The 24,628-nt window shown below is 43.0% G+C and overlaps 1 long non-coding RNA gene across 1 annotated transcript in view; it reads right to left on the bottom strand.

Annotated features, from left to right (window-relative positions):
* Positions 1-20,548: 20,548 nt before the first annotated feature.
* LOC132393302 (uncharacterized) overlaps positions 20,549-24,628 on the bottom strand; it is a 65,852-nt gene continuing 61,772 nt past the window's right edge. Inside the window, exon 3 of the long non-coding RNA XR_009511831.1 lies at positions 20,549-20,800. This is a non-coding gene — a long non-coding RNA (uncharacterized LOC132393302). The remainder of the gene's footprint in view (positions 20,801-24,628) is intronic.

The following is a 24,628-nucleotide window of genomic DNA, read 5'->3' on the forward strand; positions in this document are numbered from 1 at the left end:
ACTGTGGGTAGTAGAAGAAGGAAGAATCATGAGAGAGATGATAGGCAGCTGGAGGAGGAGGCAGAGTGAAACTGGGATGGGGGAAGGGAGAGGGAGGGAATTACTGTACCAGAAGTTGGAGAATTCAATGTTCATACCAAGGGGCTGGAGACTACCCAGACGGTACAGGAGGTGTTGCTCCTCCACCCTGAGTTTGGCTTCATCATGGCAGTAGAGGAGGCCATATAGGGACATATCTGAATGGGAATGTGCAGCAGAGTTGAAGTGGGTGGCAACTGGGAGATCCTGTCTATTGTGGCAGATGGAGCGGAGGTGCCAATCTGCGTCAGGTCTCGCCGATGTAGAGGAGGCCGCACCAGGAGCACCGTATGCATAGATGACCCCAACAGACTCACAGGTGATGTGTTGCCTCACTTGGAAGGACTGTTTGGGGCCCTGAATGGTGGTAAGAGAGGAGGTGTAGGGACAGGTTGCAGGGATAAGTGCCAGGTGGGAGATCTGTGGGGAGGGACGTGTGGACCAGGCAGTCGCAGAGGGAACGATCCCTGTGTAAAGCGGAGAGGGGTAGAGAGGGAAAGATGAGCTTAGTGGCGGGGTCCTGTTGAAGTGGCAGAAGTTGCGGAGGATAATATGCTGGATCTGGAGGCTGGTGGGGTGGTAAGTGAGGACACAGGGAACTCGGTCCCTGTTGTGGTGACGGGAGGATAGTTGAGGGCCGAATTGCGGGAAATGGAGGAGATACGGATGAGGGCATCATTGATCATGGCAGAAGGGAAACCATGATCCTTAAAGAAAGAGGACTTTTGAGATGTCCTGGACCAGAAAGCCTCATCCTGGGAGCAGATGCGGTGGAGACGGAGGAACTGGGAATAGGGAATAGCATTTTTGCAATTGGCAGGGTGAGAAGAGGTATAGTCGAGGTAGTTATGAAAGTCAGTGGGTTTATAGAAGATGTCAGTGGACAGTATGTCTCCAGAGATGGAGACCAAGAGATCGAGAAAGGGGAGAGAAGTGTCTGAGATGGACCAGGTGAATTTGAGGGCTGGGTGGAAGTTAGAGGCAAAGTCGATGAAACTGAAGTGCTCAGCATGGGTGCAGGAAACAGCACCAATGTAGTCGTCAATGTAGCGAAGGAAAAGTTGGGTAGCAGTACCAGTATAGGTTTGGAGCATGGACTGTTCCACATAACCAACGAAGAGGCAGGCATAGCTGGGGCCCATGCGAGTGCCCATAGCTACAGCCTTGGTCTGAAGAAGGTGGGAAGAGCCAAAAGAGAAGTTAGTAAGTGTGAGTACCAGTTCCACCAACCAGAGGAGTGTGGTGGTGTTGGGGAACTGGTGAGGTCTATTGTCAAGTAAGTAGTGGAGGGCTTTGAGGCCTCCTTGATGGGGATTGGAAGTGTATAAGGATTGGACATTGGAAAATGAAGCAGTCGGGACCGGGGAACTGGAAGTTATTGAAGAGGTGGAGGGCATGGGATGTATCCCGGATGTAGGTGGGGAGGGACTGAACTATGAGTGACAAAATGGAGTCCAGGTAGGCAGATACAAGTTCGGTGAGGCAGGAGCAGGCTGAAACTATGGGTCTATCGGGACAGTCAGGCTTGTGGAACTTAGGGAGGAGGTAAAACCTCTTGTGCTGCTTGTGTTCTGCTGTCTCTGAGATTTTCCCATTGCTGTTCTATAATAGTGATGTTTTATAGAGCCTCGAATTTGTTCTTCACTGTTATTTGAAATTCATTTTTAATGTCACTGTTTTTTCACAAAAATCCCAAATTCAGCTTTGGCTCTACTCTTGGCCTTTTAAGCTTTCTGAGTCTCAGGTACATCACGCTGATTATTGGTACATGATCACTGTAGCAGTCTGCACCCAGATATGTTTTGCATGATTTCAGAGCATTTCTATACCTTCTCCTTATAAGTATGTAATTAATCTGGTCTCTGGTGTTATCCCCTGGGCTCTTCCATTTCCATAGTTTTCTCGGGTGTTGCTTGGAGACGGTATTACCAATTATATAATCATTTTCTGTGACCCATGAAGCTAGTCGTTCACCTTTCTCATTTCTCTCACCTATGTCGTAATGCCCAATATTGTCCTCGTCCCTGGTCTTGCCTAATTTTGCATTGAAGTCACCTTGACTAATGGTATTTTCTGAGCTTTTACATTGTCTTAATGCTGTTTCTAATTTGTCATGGAATTGTTCGATGTTTTCTTCACTGCTGTCTGCTGTTGGGGCATAAACTTGAACGATGTTAATGTGAAAAGGTTTTGCATGTAGTTTCACAAGTAACATTCAATCTGATATTGTCCATTAGCCTTTTATTGATTTTGCATGTTCTTCATCTAACATAATTCCAACACCTTTTTCATGTCTTTCTCCTCCTGAGTAAATGATGGTATATCCCTCTGAGCTTGTTTTACCAGCTCCTTTCCATCTCATCTCGCACAGTCCCAAGATGTTGATTTTTAATCTTTCCATTTCCTGTTTGATGTTGTCTAGTTTACCAGGTTGTTTAAGGGTTCTTACATTCCAGCTTGCTAGTCTGATCTCCTTAGCTTTTAATCTGCCAACAGTCGCTGGAGCACGGTCGAGATTCACCTGTGGCGCATGAGATCCTCTACCGGATAAGGCTCCTTCGGTGAAGGCTCCGTTCACATCTTTGAGCTGAGACCGTAGTTGATTTGAGTTCATGATTATACAAGGGAGGAAAACTGACGTGGTTTCCCGTTGCCTTCTTCAGTTGCAGTGTCCATACTGGATGGGTAACCCTGGCCATTGATCAGCAGATTCATCTGCCCAGCGTTTTTAGTTTTACAACCATAAATTCCAATTTGTAGAAACTGCTTGTAAAACCCATCCACCACCTGCAAACCGTGGCTTCACGTGGCCCTGACTGGGAGGCTGAACAGGTACTACACCTTGCCCAAGGGTAACCTGTAGGCTATCGGGCGGAAGGAGTGCCTTACACCTCCTTTTGCTGAGCAATTGCACAGCACCAGCATCCTTATTAATAAAACCCTTAATTACAAGCTCCTGTCTGATACACTAGCTCCGGATGATCATTTTAGGGGTGAAGTTCCTTCACAGTCTGAATGGCTATAAATTTAATTAAGGCTTTATTTTTTTGGACAACCTGACTGAAGACTGAATTTAAGCACTACAAATCACTTTGGTGATCGACACACACAAATGCACAAGAGAAATTCAGTGGGTCAGGCTGCATCTGTGGAGGGAAATGGGTTTTCTTCATTTTTGCTTCAGACTTCCAGCATCTGCAGTCTCTTGTGGCTTCAGTGATCGGTTAATATGATTATTGCCTCACAGTACTGGGTACCAATGACATCAATAGCCTTACATTGTGTATTTCAACACCATGCAAGATTAAGTAGGTCACTCAGGACCAGAAAACAATAATTATAGGTCAGTTAAAAACTTAAAGTGCACAACGGGATATATTCTTCATAAACAATAGATGCCATTCAACTGACAAGTACTGTACGTACTTGATAAGGTAGCTATAAAACTCCTGGGATCTGCTCATACACATTGCAAAGTTTAAGTCTAGACTCAAAACTATAATGGAAATATTAAGAAAATGTTGTAATGTTTGGTTCAGTGTTTATTGTACAGCTGGCTAAATTGGACAGCAAAGAGCAGAAGGAGACACAGAAATGCATCGATGTGAAGACCTGCTCCCTCACAGGTGCCCAGTTCCCAATGGTGATAGTTGCTTTAAGGGCCAACAGTCTTTTCTTGGTGCAGCAATTCCAGTAAAACTACTGCCATAGGAACTCATGGAGTTTATGATTTAACTACTTTTTTGTGATTTAAAACACACACACAGTCACTGTGTCACACATGCATTATTTCCACAAGAGAATATATAGTGATAAAAATATTAAAATACTCTTATTCCCTGGATTGATCATTTTTATCTCAGTATGGAACAGGCAAAGCCAAACCCAAACTCAATTGTGGCATTTTTAGAAGATGTGATTGTCCCAGCCGTGTAATCATCCTTCCAAGTCTACAGATCCCCGCGAGCCCGCTGGGGAAGTTGAAACCCAGTGTGTGCAGGTCCAAGTCCGTGTACACTGGAGGCCTGTTCTGGGATTAATGGACGTGGGTGGGAGGGAGGAATGGAGCTGGATTTTTGTTACTTGTGTCCAGTGTTGTAATGTCAAGCTTTGGAGGCAAGCTACCTTGGCAGCAGAATGTTGACGACCCTTGTGGGCTGCCCTCGGGTGTGTTGGTTATAAACACAAATGAAGCATCTTACTCTTATGTTTTCATGGACAAATGACAAATAAACTTGGATCTTCAATCATGAATCTTAATCTTGTAACAAAACTTTTATTTTGCTTGCTTTTTTTTTTACAGCTGAGAATCTGAGAAGACTATCATTAGAAGTAACAATGAAAATAAAATTGGAACAAGGAGAATAGCAAAGCAATGAATCACTTGAATGTGAAACAACCAACAAGGTTTTGAAGTACTTGGCTGGCTGCCACCTTTCCTTTGCAAACTTAGTCACAGACAATAATTGGAAGTATGTTCTTCACAAATGAACAGTAATCTGTCCCCTGCATCAACTTGAGTCATGGAGCTTTTCTCCAGTTTGCAAATTGGTATTATCCTGTTTTGTTAATTACAGTGGCATGCAAAAGTTTGGGCACCCCGGTCAAAATTTCTGTTACTGTGAATAGCTAAGCGAGTAAAAAATGACCTGATTTCCGAAAGGTATGAAATTAAAGATGACACATTTCTTTAACATTTTAAGCAAGATTACTTCTTTATTTCCATCTTTTACAGTTTCAAATTAACAAAAAAGTAAAGGGGCCCGAAGCAAAAGTTTGGGCACCCTGCATGGTGAGCACTTAGTAATACCCCCTTTGGCAAGTATCACAGCTTGTAAACGCTTTCTGAAGCTAGCTAAGAGCACTTTTGAGGTCTATCCACAGATTTTCGATGATGTTTAGGTCAGGGGACTGTGAGGGCCATGGCCAAACCTTCAGTTTGTGCCTCTTGAGGTAGTTCATTGTGAATTTTGAGGTGGGTTTAGGATTATTATCCTGTTGTAGAAGCCATCCTCTTTTCATCCTCAGCTTTTTTTTTTTTTTTTTTTTACAGACAGTGTGATGTTTGCTTCCAGAATTTGCTGGTATTTAGTTGAATTCATTCTTCCCTCTGCCACTGATGGCCACAACACAAAACCAAAGCATGATCGATCCACCCCTATGCTTAACAGTTGGGGAGGTGTTCTTTTCATGAAATTCTGCACTCTTTTTTCTCCAAACATACCTTTGCTCATTGCAGCCAAAAAGTTCTATTTTAACTTCACCAGTCCACAGGACTTGTTTCCAAATGCATCAGACTTGTTTAGCTATTCCTTTGCAAACTTCTGACTCTGAATTTTGTGGTGAGGACGCAGGAAAGGTTTTCTTCTGATGACTCTTCCATGAAGGTCATATTTGTGCAGGTGTTGCTACACAGTAGAACAGTGCACCAGCACTCCAGAGTCTGCTAAATCTTCCTGAAGGCCTTTTACAGTCAAACGAGGGTTTTGATTTGCCTTTCTTGCAATCCTATGAGCAGTTCTCTTGGTCTTCCAGACCTCAACTTGACCTCCACCGTTCCTGTTCACTGCCATTTCTTAATTACATTACAAACTGAGAAAATGGCTACCTGAAAACACTTTACTATCTTCTTATAGCCATCTCCTGCTTTGTTGGCATCATTTACTTTAATTTTCAGAGTGCTAGGCAGCTGCTTAGAGGAGCCCATGGCTGCTGATTGTTGGGACAAGGTTTGAGGAGTCAGTGTATTTATGAAGCTTTTAAATTTTCATCACCTGGCCTTTCCTAACGATGATTGTGAACAAGCCCTAACAAGCTAATTAAGGTCTGAGACCTTGGTAAAAGCTATCTGAGAGCTGAAATCTCTTGGGGTGCCCAAACTTTTGCATGGTGCTCCTTTCCTTTCTTTCATGCTAAAATTGTACAAACCAAAAACATACACTAATCTTGCTTAAAATGTTTGAAAGAATGTTTCATCTTTAACTTTGACTTTTCGAGACTTTTCACCTTCTTCACTTTTCACAGTAACAGAAATTTTGACCAGGGGTGCCCAAACTTTTGCATGCCACTGTATGTTTCTATTTTGGGAGATATTCTGTTCAGTGATTTAAGAGACAAGTGAAAATCTTTGCATACATCATCGTGATTTCATTATTGCGGAAATTGTTGAAGCTACTGAAAACTTTCTATGAGGGCATGTCATTATATTTCTTTGTGATGACTTCACTCATTTCAATGGCCTGATTTTCCCTTGTACCCATTTTGTTGCAGCTCCAGTCTCAAGTCAAATGTATCCTTCTTTTCCCCTTTTCTTGATCATTATCAGATCTTCTTTTCCCTCTTCCAAATACCCAATTGTCTCTCTTATCATTTCTCTTGATTGTCAGCTTTGCTCCTTCCAGCTGCTATCCTAGCCATCAGCACTTTGCTCAGTTTCCAATCCTACTATGCTAAACTCAGCTCTACCTTCTCTGTTCTTATTAGCATTCTCCTAAAACCTGATTGTTACATTCTTCACGGCAAACTTACAAATAGCACCCTCATATTTTCTCTGCACTCATCAACCACCACCAAGAAATCCCCCTAGGATTCTGAATGTAGATTTACCCACTGTCTCTAGATTTACATATGGATTACCTGCTCACTTATCAGCAGGTGCTTGCCATCCATGGCCAGGAGGATGATTTCACTGTTGTAATAATTCTTATGAAAACTTGGGTTGTGGATTGTGACATTTTCCATTCACCACAGATTTGAGAGCATCCTGAGTACACCTACCATGAGTTACTGCTGTAGTGGTGTCCGCAAAATATACTTCCACTTCTCTATACTGAGAACAACTTGCCTGGTTCCACTTTCTCCCTTTTCCCTGTAGAGACCTCCAAGATACAGTACATCAACCTGAATTACACTGAAGTATACTTCCTTTTTCCATTGCACTCCCTCTTCATTCAGAAAGTTCCTAGCTTTGTTTTAATTCTCCATTTGTTATTACCTCTACCCCATTTCCTGCTCTCAGTTATAAATGCAAGGTGTCACTGACACTCACAGAATGCTGGAGGAACTCAGCAGGCCAGGCAGATTCTATGGAAAAACGTACAGTTGACATTTCGGGCCGAGACCGTTTGGCAGGACTGGAGAAAAAGAAGATCAGGAGTGGATTTAAAAGGTGGGGGAAGGATTGAGAGAAACACAAGGTGAAAGGTGAAACAAGGAGTGGGAGGGATGAAGTTGATTGGTGGAACAGGGAGAGGATAGAAGACCATGGAAGAAAGAGCAGCAGAGGGTGGAAGAGCACCAGTTGGAGGCAATGGGCAGGCAAGGAGATAAGGTGAGAGAGGGAAAAGGAGATGGGGAATGGTGAAGGAGGAAAGTGAGTGTTGCTTGGATTTCCAGCATCTGCAATTTTTCTCTTGTTTGCACCTCTTTCAAAATCTACTCATTCTCTTTTCTCAGACTAATCCACCACTGAGATTTTCCTTATTCTAGACGTCTTACTACCTGCTACCTTGCTATCTCACATTACATTGAACGGGTTGGGGGAAGAGATGAGTAATTCCTCTACTCCAGATAGAAATGCATCAGTACCTGTAGGAAGAGGAGTTATTTAGGGGGAGTACTAAAACCATCACACCCATAGGTGAACGTCTTTTTGAAGACAGTATTATTCTCCATATTTCCTTGTCAGTTGACCCAGTGCTTGACGCGCTTCATTCAGAAAGAGTAGCAATTTGTTTGTGTTAGCAAACAAATTGAAAGTGTTAGATTCCAGTGACAATGGCTGTGCTTGGCATTTGCATCATAGCCTTGACTTTTGCTGCGACTGGTTTGAACTGATCTTTGATGATGTAATGAACCATGAAGGAAACCTTCAGCTGGAATTTTAGTTTCTGCAATTTCTCTCAGCATCTGTTTGGTTATTCATTCTCTCTCTCTCTCACACACACTCACACTCTCTCTCATTCTCACTCATTCTCACTCTCCATCTTCTAAAGACAAGAATAAATTAATTCTCAAATGAGCAGTTCTGCAGATGCTCGAAATCCAAGCAACACACACAAAATGTCGGAGGAACTCAGCAGGCCAGGCAGCTCTCAGGAAAGGAGTACAGCCAATGTTTTGGGCTGATACTCTTCAGATGGACTGAGGGATCTTGACCCGAAATGTCGACTGCTTTCCCTTCCATAGATGCTGCCTGGCCTGTTGAGTTCCCCCAGCATTTTGTGTGTGCTGGTTAAATAAATTTCATTCTGATCTTTGCAACAAAAAAACCTTCAATCCCCCAAGCCCCTATTCCTGCCTTCAATGAAACTCTTTTGGTGCATCACCAATCAGCAAAGACAATCTCAGCCACCGGGGCACCAGTCACCTGCGGGGTGGGGGAGGGTGGTAATTGAAGTTATTTTGAAACCTACTCATTGTTAAACTCTACATGGCAGTCGATACAATGATGGTTTTTGCTGTAGTCTGGTGCTTTGTTTTCTTTATTGGGTAATCATTCCATTTAGTCACTTTTCCAAAACATACTCTATGGTATCAAACAGATTTTCTACTGGTCTGGTTTTTACACACATCAGGCTTGATAACCACAGTAAGAGTGTCTAGCCATGTGATCACCTCTGACTTCATCAAAACTCAGCATTCAATTTGCCTTTGAGAGCTATTGTTGGGGCAAATCTTGAAGCATGAACTTATAGCAGCTTCTGATTATCCAGTACCAGAAGGTATTTTCCCATCTCACTTTCCATTTTCCTTAAACACATCTGCAAATTAACCCAACAGTGGTTACTTACTGACTCAGAACTTGCAACCACAGAAGCCTGCACTTGTATTATGTCTGCAACATTAGTTCCATTTGCTGGACCAAAAGAGCATTAAGGAATGGCAGCTTGTTTCTGACAAGTGGTACTATAGCTCAGTGGTAGCGTATTTTTGGCCCTTGTTTTGTGCCTCCAATATCCCTAGCAAATTTCTTGCCAATTACTGGTTGTACAAATGTCCCCACTTCCTTCTACTTGTGTAATAAAAGGGATCTGCTTTGAATCTTTGGCCTCCTATGCTCTTCTGTGCTCAATGTCCCAACATTTACTTTTAAAACATAGAAAAACATAGAAAACCTACAGCACAATACAGGCCCTTTGGCCAACAAAGTTGCGCTGAACATATCCCTACCATAGAGCTTACTCTGAGTTGCTGTGTGGTTCAGATCCAAGAAGGACACATTTTGGTTCAGAATGTTGCTTGCTTCTATTGTTTGCATGATTTGTTTTTTCTCCCTCTTCCTCTGTGCACTGGGGGTTGGTCTTATTTTTAAATTGGGTTCTTTCAGATTTCTTGCTTTGTAAGCCAACAAATATCAAGGTTGTATAAATTATACATTCTTTAATAATAAATGTATTTTGAATTGTATTCTGTGTCAATTGTCTCCCAGAAAGTGTAATTAGCTGGTCTGACATCGTGAACTGTCTTGTCCCTGTGTTAGTATCCTTCTGCTTCTTACTAATTTTTTGCCACTGCACTGAGATGAAAAATCATTTATCATTTTGCATTTATGACATCCTTTACCACAAAATGGGCTGTTGCTTCCGTCATGCATACTATTCCATGCAACATTTGCATACATGACACTGCTGTTAACTCATTCCTTTTGTGTTTCTGTTTGACTGCACATACAGAATTTTGTTGTTTGCCATCTAACTCATTAACTTTGTCTTTGGGCTACTCAAGTTCTAAAATATCTTGCCACCATGGTCTGGTCTTCTCAGCATTTGTTACATTAGTTGTGGATCTTGAATTTTCAGCTACCATGCAAGGACAGCAACTCACAGTGAACCTTTCGTATCTAATGACACCTGATGACACAAAACCATATTACTCAGGCCAAGGGAGATTTGACAGGAAGGATGTTAACCAGTATGAGTTGACAGACAATCTTTCTCTTGCATATATTGAGTGTTAGGGCCATTCTCTTGTATGCTTCAGTGTATGAATGAACAATTGCTTCGAGCTCAGCCGTTAAACGTGCTCAGCTACTGAGGCTTGACTGACTGAGAATTGCTGCGGTGGATGGAACAATTTCTCTCGGCTCTGGAGATTAGTTCCATTCCCATGAAAGGTACTTTGGAAGAAACTTACTACTTCATGGGAAGAAGGATTCAAGAAAGCGTCCAGGCATTGTCTGATATTTGTCTTCACTGATACTGGCTCACTCATTTGCAGTCCATCAAGAAGCAAACATAAAATGTAGAAGAAACACACACAAGATGCAGGAGGAACTCGGCAGGCCATGCAGAATCTATGGAAAATAGTAAACAGTCGACATTTCGGACTGTGACTTTCATCAGGACTGGGAGGGAGAAAAGATGACGTCCGTGTAGAAAGGTGGGTGGAAGGGAGGAAGGTGATAGGTGAAAGTGGGAGGGCGAGGGGTGATGTAAAAGAGCTGAGAAGCTTGTAAAAGAAATAAAGGGCTGGAGAAAGGAGAGGGTAGAATGCCTTGAAAGAATGGGAAGGGGGAAGAGGACCAAAGGGAGGTGAAGGGCAGGTAAGGAGATGAAGTAAGAGAGGGAAATGGGAATGGTGAAGGGGGGGGCAATTACCAGAAGTTCGAGAGATCAATGTTCATGCCAACAGGTTGGAGGCTACCCAAACAGAATACAAGGTATTGCTCCTTCAACCTGAGTGTGGCCTCATCGCGGCTGTAGCAGAAGGCCATGGTCATACATGTCAGAATGGGAAGCAGAAATGAAGTGGGTGGCTACCAGGAAATCCCACATTTTCTGACATAGGTGCTTAGCAAAGTGGTCTCCCCATCTATGTCAGTCTTCACCGAAATACTGGAGGCTGCACTGGATACAGACTCACAGGTGAAGTGTGGCCTCACCTGGAAGGACTGTTTGGGGCCCTGAATGGGAGTGAGCAAGGAGCTGTGGGGGCATGAAGATGTATTTTGGTAGGCAGCTTAACTTGAGGAGGGTATTCCATAGTCATTCTTGATTGATGGAATCTGAGGCATGGGTGAGGTTGATAAAGCTGTGAGGAGGATTGGTGCTGCTCTTTCCATTGCTCTTGCAGTTGTTACACAGTTAAAATCATGTCCACTGTGCCTCTAGGGAAGGAATCCAAGCTGAGATATAAAGACACAGATCACAGCAAACCACATTCCCCTTTCACCTGCAGCCCCTCCCCGCACTTTCATGTACTTGTTGTCTCGGAAACAACTTCTCTTTAATTGTTCATGTTACTGTAAAGGAAGTTAGTTTTCTTAGTAAGTTTATTTATGTAACTTATGCCTACACTGTGTGTGGTGTTACCAATTTAGCAGCAACCTCTGACTCAGAGATGTTTGGTAATTAGAACTGGTAGTAGCAGGTGGCACAGAATGAAAAACCAATACGTCATACGCTCAGAACATTAGGGAGATTTGACTTGAATGATGTCAGCTCAATATCATTTGCCTGTGTGTGTTTAGGCTCAAGTTTAATTGTCATGAATGACAACCAAATGAAACACTTTGGGACCAAGGTGCAAAACACAATACCAACAGCAGAAAGCACATTTACAGTGTCTATAAAAAGTATTCACCCTCTTTCATGTTTTATTGATTTACAACATTGAATCACAGTAGATTTAATCTGGCTTTTTTGACACCGACCAACAGAAAAGACGTGTCAAAGTGAAAACAAATTTCTACTAGTTGGTATAAATCTATTACAAATATTAAACACAAAATAATTGATTACGTAATTACTCAGCCCCTTCAAATCAGTATTTAGTAGACATACCTTTGGCAACAATTACAACCTTGAGTCTGTGTGGACAGGACTGTTAACAGCTTTACACATCTGGACTCTGCAATTTTTCCCCATTCTTTTTTATAAAACTGCTCAAGCGCTGTCAGATTCCATGGGATCATGAGTGAACAGCCCTTTTCAAATCCACCCACAAATTATCAGTTGGATAGTGGTCTGGACTCTTAGAGTTGGTTTTACTTTGTTGATCTTAAGCCATTCCTGAGTAGCTTTGACTTTATGCTTGGGGTCATTGTTTTGCTGGAAAACAGATCTCCCAAGCTGCAGTTCTCTTGCAGACTGCATCAGGTTTTCCTCCAGGATTTCCCTGTAATTTGCTGCATTCATTTCACCCTCTACCTTCACAAGCCTTCCTGGGCCTGCTGCAGTGAAGCAACCCCGTCATCGTGCTTCATGATAGAGATGGTGTGTTTTTGATGATGTGCAGTGTTTAGCTTGATGGCCAAAAAGCTCAATTTTGGTTTCATCTGACCATAGCACCTTCTTCCAGCTAACTTCAGAGCCTCCCACATGCCTTCTGGCAAACTCTCGCCAAGATTTCATGTGAGTTTTTATTCAACAGTGGCTTTCTCTTTGCCACTCTTCCATAAAGTTGCAACTGGCGAAGCACCCTGGCAACAGTTGTTGAATGCACAGTCTCTCCACATTCTTTCCCTTTCTTGATTAACTTAACTGTACTCCAAGGGATATACAGTGATTCAGAAATTTTCTTGGATCCATCTCCTGACTTGTGCCTTTACAATAACCTTTTTGCGGAGTTACTTGGAGAGTTCTTTTGTCTTCATGGTGTACTTTTTGCCAGGGTACTGACTCACCAACAGTTGGACCTTCCAGATGGAAGTGTATTTTTACTACAATCAATTAAAACACTTCAACTGCACACAGGTCACAATCAGAATCAGGTTTATTATCACCAGCATTGTGTGAACTCGATCTCCATTTAACTAATTATATGATTTCTAAAACCAATTGGTTGCACCAGTGATGATTTGGTGTGTCAAGGGGGTGAATTAATTTGCATTTTATATTTGGAATTAATTTAGATCACTTTGTAGAGTTCTGTTTTCACTTTGATATGAAAGAGTCTCTCTGTTCAACGATATCAAAAAAAGCCAAATTACACCCACTGTGACTCAGTGTTGTAGAACAATAAAACATAAACTTCCGGGGGCGGGAATACTTTTAATAAGCAACATCAGATTGCAGGCACATATAAGTTATCAGTGAAATGTATTGAAGGAGTTTGTGTGTGTGGGTACAGCTTCAATGCATGGTACTTATAGAGTCATAGAACACTACAGCACAGAAAGAGGCCCTCGGGCCACCTAGTCCTGATAAAGGATCTCCAACATGCCAACTGCTTATTTGTTTCCATAAATGGTGCCTGGTCTGCTGAGCTTCTCCAGCACTTTGTTTGTGTTGCTCAGTGGAAAAAGCTGGCTTACATTAACCTTCATCAAATCTCCCCTCATTCTTTTGTGCGCTAGAGAATGAAGAACCTTTCTATTGAACCTTTCTCTATAACTCAGGTCCTCAAGTCCTGGCAACATCCTTATCAATTTTCTCTGCACTCTTTCAATCTTATTTACATCTTTCCTGTTGTTAGGTAACCAGAACTGCATGTAATATAGGCCTCACCAACATCTTGTACAGCTTCAACATAACACCCTAACCCCTGTATTCAATCTTCGATTTATGAAGGCCAATATGCCAAAAGCTTTCTTTATAACCCAATCTACATGTAACACCTCTTTCAAAGAATTATGGTTCTGCATTTCCAGATCTCTCTGTTCTATCACACTCCTCAGTGCCCTACAGTCTAAATTAGACACTGTTCTCTGTGTCAATCTTGCCCTGGTTTGTCCTCCCAAAGAGAAATACCCCACATTTGTCCATATAAAATTCCATCTACTATTTACACCCCATTTTTCTGGCTGGTTCAGATGTTCAGTACGTACATACGAGTTGTTCAGTGAAGGGAAATGAAAAATTCCACAGAACGATGAGGTTGAAATGTCCCATGCCTTTGCTAACAGATGAGGATCACTATTAAAAATATCCTTACATCTGCCAATACTTTCCTCTAGTGATATTTCTGAGCTTCTGATGCTACAGACCCTGCAAAGCAATATGGCCCTTATATTATTATACTCCATCTTCTCAGTCCTGAAGAAAGTTCTTGGCCTGAATCATCAACTGTTTATCAATTTTCATTGATGCTGCCTGACCACATCCTTGAGCCCTCCAGCAAGAAGACCGCCACACCCCTCATCATTTCATTTCCTCCTATCAAGTGTTCTTTCAGCTTTAATTTCTTAAAATAAAACGTTGTTATGCTCTCTCTTATCTATCCTGGTAATGATAGTCCCTTATCACAGGAATGTTTTCCTGAACTTCTCTAGTGCCTTTTCATTGTCTCTATAATCTGGCAATCTGGATTGAACACAATATTCTATTTGAATTTTTAAAATTGACATTCCGTGTGGAATAGGCCCTGCTGGCCCTTCAAGCTGTGCTGCCCAGCACCCCCCTCATTTAACCCTAGCCTAATCACATAACAATTTCTGATGGCCAATTAACTTACCAGCCAGCACCTCTTTGAATTGTAGGAGGAAACTGGAGCACCCAAAGGAAACCTGGAGAAATTTGTACCAGTGTTTCATCAAGATCCGGAATAACCTACCCATTTTTACATTCTGTGCATTTGTTGATAAAACTCAGAATTAAGAATGTCTTATCAACGACTGTCAAGCAGGCCTATCACTTTCATTGATTTGTGTACACAAATACACACAGATCTCAATACTGCATGCCTTTTAGAACAGCTGTTCTGTTATCTCTCTTTATCTGTCCTCCCAAAATGCATCAATGCACATTTGTCTACATTAAATTTCATCAGCCATGATTTGCATTTACAATCCATCATCATATCTGTTTAGTTCGCAACACCACCAAAACTTGAGTCACCTTTGCATTCAGAAATTGTGGTTTGCATCCGCAAGTCTAAAGCTCATTCATGTAGATTTTAAAAAAATGCCACCAGTCCCTGGGAAATCCCACTATTCAGCTTTCTCCAGTTGAAGACAACAGTTTGCCACAGCAACAACCACAAAATGTTAGAGGAACTCAGCAGGTCAGGCAGCGTCTATGGAGAGTAATAAACAGTCGATGTTTTGGGTCAAGACCTTACATTAGGATTAGAAAGGAAGGGTGGGGAAGTTGGGAGGGGAGGGCACAGGGGAAAAGAGCCAGAATAAGGATGCCAGCATATGGGCAATTTCTTCTTACACTTACCTCAGTTGAATCTTGTCTGGGCCTGGTAATGCAATGAGCTCTCCGGGCCTGTGGGGGGAGCCAAAGACTGTTTTTAAGATTATTTAATGAGCTAATTATTGCTTAACTTGTATTTTAATTGTTTAACCTTGTGAAATTATTTTGATAGACTCTGGGCTTCTGGGTCACCTGTACTATTTAAGCGGATGATCCTTTTGCTTATCACAGGGTCCTAGTTTTGGAGTATGTTTCATACCACAGTGTCGTTCAGTTGAGCCCCCAACGTTCTGTTGGAATTCCAATGTATAAACTCTGTTTGCCGTCTCTACATGGAATCCATCTTTCCTCTGCACTTGGGTTTCATCATTACCAGTGTACACCATGGCAAGTGAAGTACATACTCGGAGTTCAGCCAATTTTTCTAACAGCCCAAAAGGTATTCGAAAAGTTGGCTGGACTCCAAGTAGGGACAACATTTAATGGATAACTATATTGTTATAATTAATGTATCTAGTATCACAATTATCTCCCCCTTCACTACAACTTTAGAACCTCTCGTCACTTTATGAAATTTCTGCCAACGATACTTGTGTCGTCAGCAGATTTATTGAGAGCATTTGAGCAGTGCCTAGCCACATGGCCATGGGTGTAAAGATATTAGAGCAGTGGGCTTCATTATCAGCGAGGTGGAGATGTTATTTCCGATCTGCACAGACTGTGGTCTTCCAGGGAGGAAGTTAAGGATCCAGTTGCAGAGGGAGGTACGGATCCCCAGGATTTGGAGGTTTGGGAGTTTGGTGCCTAAAGATACTAAAATCCACACTGATTTTCTTACATAACTGAAATTGAAATATCGCCCCCTACACACTGCCAATGACTAGCTGTGTACCAAATACACATGGCTAATGTCCAGTCCTTCCGAAGCTGTTCGGGATTTTGATAAATTACTCTGCAGAGATCACCAATAAACATATCTGACACACAACTCTATATAGCCCAGTCGCTCCAATCTTTCAACATATGACAGGCCTGCCATCCCGGGAATTAACCTCATGAACCTACGCTGCACTCCCTCAACAGCAAGAATGTCCTTCCTCAAATTTGGAGACCAAAACTGAACACAATACTCCAGGTGTGGTCTCACCAGGGCCCTGTACAGCTGCAGAAGGACCTCCTTGCTCCTAAACTCAACTCCCTTTGCTATGAAGGCCAACATGCCATTAGCTTTCTTCACTGCCTGCTGTACCTGCATGCTTACTTTCAGTGACTGATGAACAAGGACATCTAGATCTCGTTGTACTTCCCCTTTTCCTAACTTGACACCATTCAGATAGTAATCTGCCTTCCTGTTGTTGCCACCAAGGTGGATAACCTCACATTTATCCACATTAAACTGCATCTGCCATGCATCTGCCCACTCACCCAACCTGTCCAAATCACCCTGCATTCTCCTAACATCCTCCTCATATTTCACACTACTACCCAGCTTTGTGTCATCTGCAAATTTGCTAATGTTACTTTTAATCCCTTCATCTAAATCATTAATGTATATTGTAAATAGCTGCGGTCCCAGCACCGAGCCTTGCGGTACCCCACTAGTCACTGCCTGCCATTCTGAAAAGGACCCGTTAATCCCTACTCTTTGTTTCCTGTCTGCCAACCAATTTTCTATCCATGTGAGTACCCTACCCCCAATACCATGTGCTTTAATTTTGTCCACTAATCTCCTATGTGGGACCTTATCAAAGGCTTTCTGAAAGTCCAGGTACACTACATCCACTGGCTCTCCCTTGTCCATTTTCATAGTTACATCCTCAAACAATTCCAGAAGATTAGTCAAGCATGATTTCTTCTTCATAAATCCATGCTGACTTGGACAGATCCTGTTACTGCTATCCAAATGTGCCGTTATTTCATCTTTTATAACTGACTCCAGCATCTTCCCCACCACCGATGTCAGGCTAACTGGTTTATAATTCCCTGTTTTCTCTCTCCCTCCTTTCTTAAAGAGTGGGATAACATTAGCTACCCTCCAATCCTCAGGAACTGATCCTGAATCCTGAAGATTGAAAAATGATTACCAATGCTTCCACGATTTCTAGAGCCACCTCCTTAAGTACCCTGGGATGCAGACCATCAGGCCCTGGGGATTTATCAACCTTTAGTCCCATAAGTCTACCCAACACCATTTTCTGCCTGATGTGAATTTCCTTCAGTTCCTCCATTACCCTAGGTCCTCTGGCCACTATTACATCTGGGAGATTGTCTTTGTCCTCCTTAGTGAAGACAGATCCAAAGTACCTGTTCAACTCGTCTGCCATTTCCTTGTTCCCCACAATAAATTCACCCGTTTCTGCCTTTAAGGGCCCAACTTTGGTCTTAACTAAATTTTTCCTCTTCACGTACCTAAAGAAACTTATACTATCCTTTATATTCTTGGCTAGCTTACCTTCATACCTCATCTTTCCTCTCCATCTTGCCTTTTTAGTAATCTTCTGTTGCTCTTTAAATTTTTCCCAATCCTCTGGCTTCCCACTCATCTTTGCTATGTTATACTTCTTCTCTTTTATTTTTATATTGTCCTTGACTTTCCTTGTCAGCCACGGTCGCCCCCTACTCCCCTTAGAATCTTTCTTCCTCTTTGGAATGAACTGATCCTGCACCTTCTGTATTATTCCCAGAAATACCTGCCATTGTTGTTCCGCTGTCATCCCTGCGAGGGTATCCTTCCGGTCAACTTTGGCCAGCTCCTCCCTCATGGCTCCATAGTCCCCTTTGTTCAACTGTAATTCTGACACTTCCAATTTTCCCTTCTCCCTCTCAAATTGTAGATTAAAACTTATCATATTATGGTCACTACCTCCTAATGGCTCCTTTACCCTTATCAAATCCCGTTCATTACACAAAACTAGATCCAGAATTGCCTTCTCCCTGGGAGGCTCCAGTACAAGCTGCTCTAAGAATCCATCTCGGAGGCACACCACAAACTCCCTTTCTTGGGGTCCTGTACCAAACTGATTTTCCAAGTCTACCTGCATGTTGAAATTCCCCATTACAACCATAGTATTACCTTTGCGACATGCTAACTCTAGCTCTTGATTCAACTTGCACCCTATATCCAGGCTACTATTTGGGGGCCCGTAGATAACTCCCATTAGGGTCTTTTTGCCCTTACAATTTCTGAGTTCTATCCATACTGACTCTACATCTCCTGATTCTATGTCACCCCTCGCAAGGGACTGAATTTCTTTCCTCACCAGCAGAGCCACCCCCTCTGCCCACCTATCTGTCCTTTTGATAGGATGTATATTCTTGAATATTCATTTTCCAGCCCTGGTCCTCTTGCAGCCATGTCTCTGTTATTCCTACAACATCATACTTGCCAACTTCCAACTGAGCTTCAAGCTCATCCACTTTATTCCTTTATTCTGAATTTCAAGCTGTCTTCCTACTTCCAGCTTACAGCCAGAGGCCAAAGTGTAAGGTACCAAAGGTAAGGACAAAGAGGTGATAGAGAAGAGGTGATACCAAAGAGGACATAGAGAAGTGGCTACGGGATTGAGTCAGTGGACTGAGTCATGTTCAGGAACTTAGAGGATCTGAAGGAATACACTTCAGTTATCAGAGACTTTATGAAGACCCTTGCGGACGAGTATGTACCCACAAAAATCATAGTCTTCGTTAACCTGGACAAGCCACAATTTACTGTGGTCTAGGTCAGTGGCATTCAGGTCTGCTGGCCAAGGAAAGTACAACTGGTCCAGGTGCAATCTCTGGAAAGCCATCTCACATGCAAAGTGGCAATTCCAGACCAAACCTGAATTACTGAATCACAGAAGGATGACTGACAGTTGTGGCAGGGCTTGAATGCTACCACCTCCTTCAAAGAAAAGCAAAGTCAGATATGTGACCCAAGTTTTCACTCCCAGATGAGCTCAATGCCTTTTATGGAGGCACTTTCAAAAACTCCCACAGGCTTGACAACTCTGTGCTTTCATAGCCTCAGGTTTCGGGGTAATAGATTTAGGATGAAAATGAGGAGGAACTGCTTTTCCCAGAGTGGTGTATCTGTGGAATTCTCTGCCCAATGAAACAGTGGAGGCTACCTCAGTAGATATTTTAAGACAAGGTTGTATAGGTTTTTGCAGAGTAGGGAATTAGGGGTTATCTCCGAGGCCAACGTGAGAGCATCCTTCAGGAGGGTGAACCCACAGAAAGCATCTGTCCCTATGTTGTGTCTGGCCGAATACTGAAAACCTGTGCTAAGAACAGACTGTGGTTTTTGTTGACATCTTTAACCTCTTCCTTCAGCAGTCTGAATTACCCATCTGCTTCAAACAGGCTTCAGTCATACTGGTGCCCAGGCAGAACGTGGTAACCTACCTCATTAACTATCATTAGCAGTGCTTACATCCTCTGAGATGAAGGGCTTTGAAAGGTTGCTCATGAAATATATCAACTCCAGCCTGAGGAGAGACTTCGATCCACTCCATTTTGCCTACCGTCACAACAGGTCAACAGCAGATGCCATTTCATTGGCTCTTCACTCAGCCCTGGAACATCAGGACAGTGAAGATGTATACATCAGGATGCTCTTCATTGACTATAGCTCAGCATTCAACACTATCACCCCCTCAAAATTAACCAATAAGCTCCGAGAACTAGGCTCCAACATCACTATGTGGAACTGGATCATCAATTTCCTCTCTCGCAGACCCAGTCAGTTTGGATGTGCATCATCCCCTCCATAATTACCATCAGCATAGGTGCACCACAAGGCTGTGTGCTTAGCCCCCTGCTCTACTTGTTTTAAACTTATGACTGTGAGGCTAAGTACAGCTCCAATGCCATATTTCAATTTGCAGATGACACCACTGTCATTCACCCAATGAGCGGTAGTGACTGATCAGCATGTAGGAGAGAGACGGTCTTGTGCCAAAACAGCAATCGCTCACTCAATGTCAGCAAAACCAAAGAGCTGATTATTGACTACAGAAGGAGGAAACTCGAGGACCATGAGCCAGCCCTCATCAGGCAATTATAAGTGGAGAGGGTCAGCAACTTTAAATTCTTTGGCATTATCAGTTCAAGGGAACTGCTCTTGGTCCAGCACTGAAGTGACATTATAAAGCTAGGCAGCGCCTCAACTTTCTTTGACAGTTGCAAAGATTCAGCATGTCATCTAAAACTTTGACAAACTTTTATAGATGCACGATGCTGACCGGCTGCATCACAGCCTGATATGGGAACACCAAAGCCCTTGAAGCAGGGCCATATACAAGGGCATGTCTTTGCTTCTACCCTGACCGAGAGAAAACTTCAAACTCAGGCCTGAATTTGCAATAATCAGTAAATGAAAAAGTTGTTATTTGATTGTTGCTGCTTTATTTTGAAGAACGTCAAATCTACTTAATAACAATGGTTGATTAGATCCATATGGGTTAAGCTGAACACATTTTTTAAATGTCGTTTTACGCACTGGCTGCATGTCAAATTGGTTAGCTGTGTCATGTGTATTGACCATCATTCATGTTCCTGTAGCCTGGAAGTCAGAGAAGAAATGTCACCATATCAGGGCCCATCTGGTCTTGCCTCAGGCTTCATGAATTGCCATACAGAGAAGCAGATGAAGAGATTAGCTGCAGAGAAAAACATTTGATTTAATAAGGTTTACTTTTATTACTTAAATCAGAAGTGACGTGGAAGGAAGCCATGTGCCCCATTGGTCTAAGGTAGCTCCATCAAAGCAGTCGCAACAGTCCCATTCCGCCTCCTTACTTTTCTATAATCTGCAATTTATTCTCTCTCTCACGCACTCATCAACTCCTTTCATTTTTAATCTACATCTAGGGGTCATGTACAGTAGATAATTAATTTAGCAGCAATTCTTTGAGATGTAGGAGGAAACTGGAGCAAAGTTACAGGGAGATCATTCAATCTCCACACAGATCAGGACCAAACACAATTTCCAAGCGCTGTGGGCAGTTGCATGAACTGGTGCTGTGCGCCCCTAATGTTTGTGGACAAAGTGATTCTTTGTGAATGAAGTATAGACGTTTGCAGTCTTGATGTTGGAAGTGTCTTTAAAACTTGCTTCTGAGTATGTCACAGTAATTAATAATGAAGAAATATCTGCCATTAATAATATTAGTGTTTGCTTCTCTGCCTTTAATTATTCTGTAAGGCTGTGTGCCTCTGCTCGTTTGCTGTGAAGACTTGGCGACTAAACATGAAAACAGTTAGCAACACTGCTACTGTACCTTCTTGCCCCAAGTTCTGTTAATATCATCCCTCTGCTAACCAATCCCTTCTATTGTTTGATAAATTAGCCCCACTCTTTAAAAACATTCTCTTCCTTCACCATTCCTGTTAACTCTTCCAAAACTGTGCACCTCCAATCAAGCCTCTGATGTTAGTCAATCCATGCTTTGGTTTCAGTTGCTAATGCTTGAGACACTTGCACATCTTTTAAGTTCCTTTCTACCTCTTAGCCGAAGCTGTTTAAAATCTGTCCTTTGACATTATGTTTGGTCAGCCATCCTAATTTTCACCAAGCTTGAAAGTACGGACCTCCAGGGTTATGGACAGCTTCTATCCTTCTGTAATAAGAATCTTGAATGAACCTCTTGTATGACAAACATGATCTTTCAATTTACCTTGTCATGGCCCTTGCACTGCACTGTACTTTCTTTAACTGTATCTTTAACACAACATCTGTATTTTGTTAATGCTTTTCCCTCTATTAAATTGTGTTTGGAATAATAGTCATAGAATGCTTTGGGACAGAAACAGGCCCTTCAGGCCGTCTAGTCTATGCTCGACAATTAAACTGCCTAGCCCCACCAACCTGCTCCCAGACCAAAGCTCTCCATACCACTCCCATCATCTATCTATCCAAATTTCTTTTAAATATTGAAATCAAATCCACATTCACCACCCTGAAAGCAGCCCAGTCCACATTCTCACCATCCTGAGTGAAGTTCCCCGTAAAGATTTCACCCCTGCCCTCTAGTCTCACCCAACCTCGGGGGAAAAAGCCTCACATTTACCCTCAATTTTGTACACCATCAGATCTCCCTCATTCTTCTAAATTCTAAGGGAATAAAGTCCTTACCTATTCAGCCTTACCCTATAACTCAGGTCCTCAAGACCTAACAGCATCCTTATAATCTTTCTCTGCACTCTTTCAATCTTATTGACGTCTTTCCTGTAGTATGTGACCAAAATTGCACACAATGTGGCCTTACCAAGGTCTTATACAAATTCAACATAATGTTCCAAACTCCTGTACACAGCACTTCATTTTATGAAGGCCAAGGTACCAAAAGCTTCTTTAGGATATCTACCTTGAAACAACAACACGTTCCATGAATTATTGATCTGTATTCCCACATCCCTCTATTGTACTGCACTCCCCAATGCCTTACCTCTCACCAGGCAAGTCCTACCCTGGTTGGTCCTCCCAAAGTGAAACACTTCATACTTGTCTGTGCTAAATTCTATCTGCCATTTTCCAGCCTTTTTTCCCCCCAGCTGGTGCAGATCCTGCTGCAAGCTTTGATAACCTTCTTCACTGTCCACTACAGCCTCAATCTTGGTGTCATCTACAAACTTTCTGATACAGTTTAGTGCATTTTCATCCGGATTGCAACTGAAAGATAATGTGGTAAACTGGATCAGCGGGTACATAATCTGTATGAATAGCATGCAAAATAAAAAAGTCACCGTCTCAGTGAATGTGGCAATAATAAACCAATTACAATGACAATTAGTATAGTTCAGTTGTTTGGCTGCTTTGAAGAGGTACTATATGCATAAAAACTCAAGTTGCTGTGCTTTAATTTAGGAAATGTAAACCAGCAGATTACTTTATGTTTTAGAGTAGTTATAGTAAAATACCACTGGAAGGAGCCCTCTGCAAAGGTAAATGTAATAGTGGCAAGGAATGATAGAGAGGAACAATGCACCAGATGATAATATATTCTTGCCTAACTAATCTAAACCTGTACGCTGTAGAGAAAACATAGAAACATAGAAAACCTACAGCACAATATAGACAACACGAGTGAATCTGCAGATGCTGGAAATTAAAAACACAAAATGCTGGCAGAACTCAGCAGGCCAGACAGCATCTATGGGAGGAGGTAGTGACGACGTTTTGGGCCGAAACCCTTCATCAGGAGTGAAGTAACATGGGATGGTCGAGGGGGGATAAGAAGTGGGGGGAGGGATGAAGTAGAGAGCTGGGAAGTGATAGGCTGGAGGAAAATGGGCTAGGGGGAACGTGGAGAATTATGGGAAATAAAGGAGAAAGAAAGGTAGGGCTGGGGGGAGATTATAGTGCGGGGGAAAAGAGAGAAAAAGAGAACCAGACTAAAATTATAGATAGGGATGGGGTAAGGGGGGGGCAGGGGTATCAACGGAGGTCTGTGAGTTGGATGTTCATGCCGGCAGGTAGGAGGCTACCTAGGCGGGAGATAAGGTATTGCTCCATCGACCTGCGTGTGGCCTCATCTTGGTGGTAGAGGAGGCCATGGACAGACATGTCGGAGTGGGAGTGGTCTGTGGAATTGAAGTGTGTGGCCACAGGGAGATCCCGCCACTGCTGGAGGACCGAGCACCGGTGTTCAGTGAAACGGTCTCCCAGTCTGCGGTGGGTCTCCCCAATGTATAAATGGCTACATCGGGAGCACCGGATACAGTATATCACCCCAGTTGACTCGCAGGTGAAGTGGTGCCTCACCTGAAAGGACTGTCTGGGGCCTGGGATGGTGGTGAGGGAAGATGTGTGGGGGCAGGTGTAGCACTTCTTCCGTTTGCAGGGATGAGCGCTCAGAGGGAGGTCCGTGGGGAGGGATGGGGGGATGAATGCACAAGGGAGTCACGTAGGGAGCGATCCCTGTGGAAAGCCGAGAGTGGGGGGGAGGGGAAGATGTGTCTGGTGGTGGGATCTCGTAGGAGGTGGCGGAAGTTAGGGAGGATTATTGTTGGATCTGTAGGCTGGTAGGGTGATAGGTGAGGACCAGGGGGACTCTATCCCTGGTGGGCTGGCGGGGGATGGGGTAAGGGCAGAGGTGCGTGAAATATGGGAGACGCGATGGAGGGCAGAGTTGATAGTGAATGAAGTGAAGCTGCTTTCTTTAAAAAAGGAAGACATTTCCTTTGTCCTGGAATGAAAGGCCTCATCCTGAGAGCAGATGCGGTGGAGGAATTGAGAGAAAGGGATAGCATTTTTGCAGGAGACAGAGTGGGAGGAGGATCGCTCCCTACACAACTCCCTTGTCCATTCATCCCCCCATCCCTCCCCACGGACCTCCCTCCGGGCACTCATCCCTGCAAACGGAAGAAGTGCTACACCTGCCCCCACACTTCTTCCCTCACCACCATCCCAGGCCCCAGACAGTCCTTTCAGGTGAGGCACCACTTCACCTGCGAGTCAACTGGGGTGATATACTGTATCCGGTGCT

The sequence above is a fragment of the Hypanus sabinus genome, chromosome 4 (genome assembly GCF_030144855.1).
Source record: "Hypanus sabinus isolate sHypSab1 chromosome 4, sHypSab1.hap1, whole genome shotgun sequence".
Classification (NCBI taxonomy): Eukaryota; Metazoa; Chordata; class Chondrichthyes; order Myliobatiformes; family Dasyatidae; genus Hypanus; species Hypanus sabinus.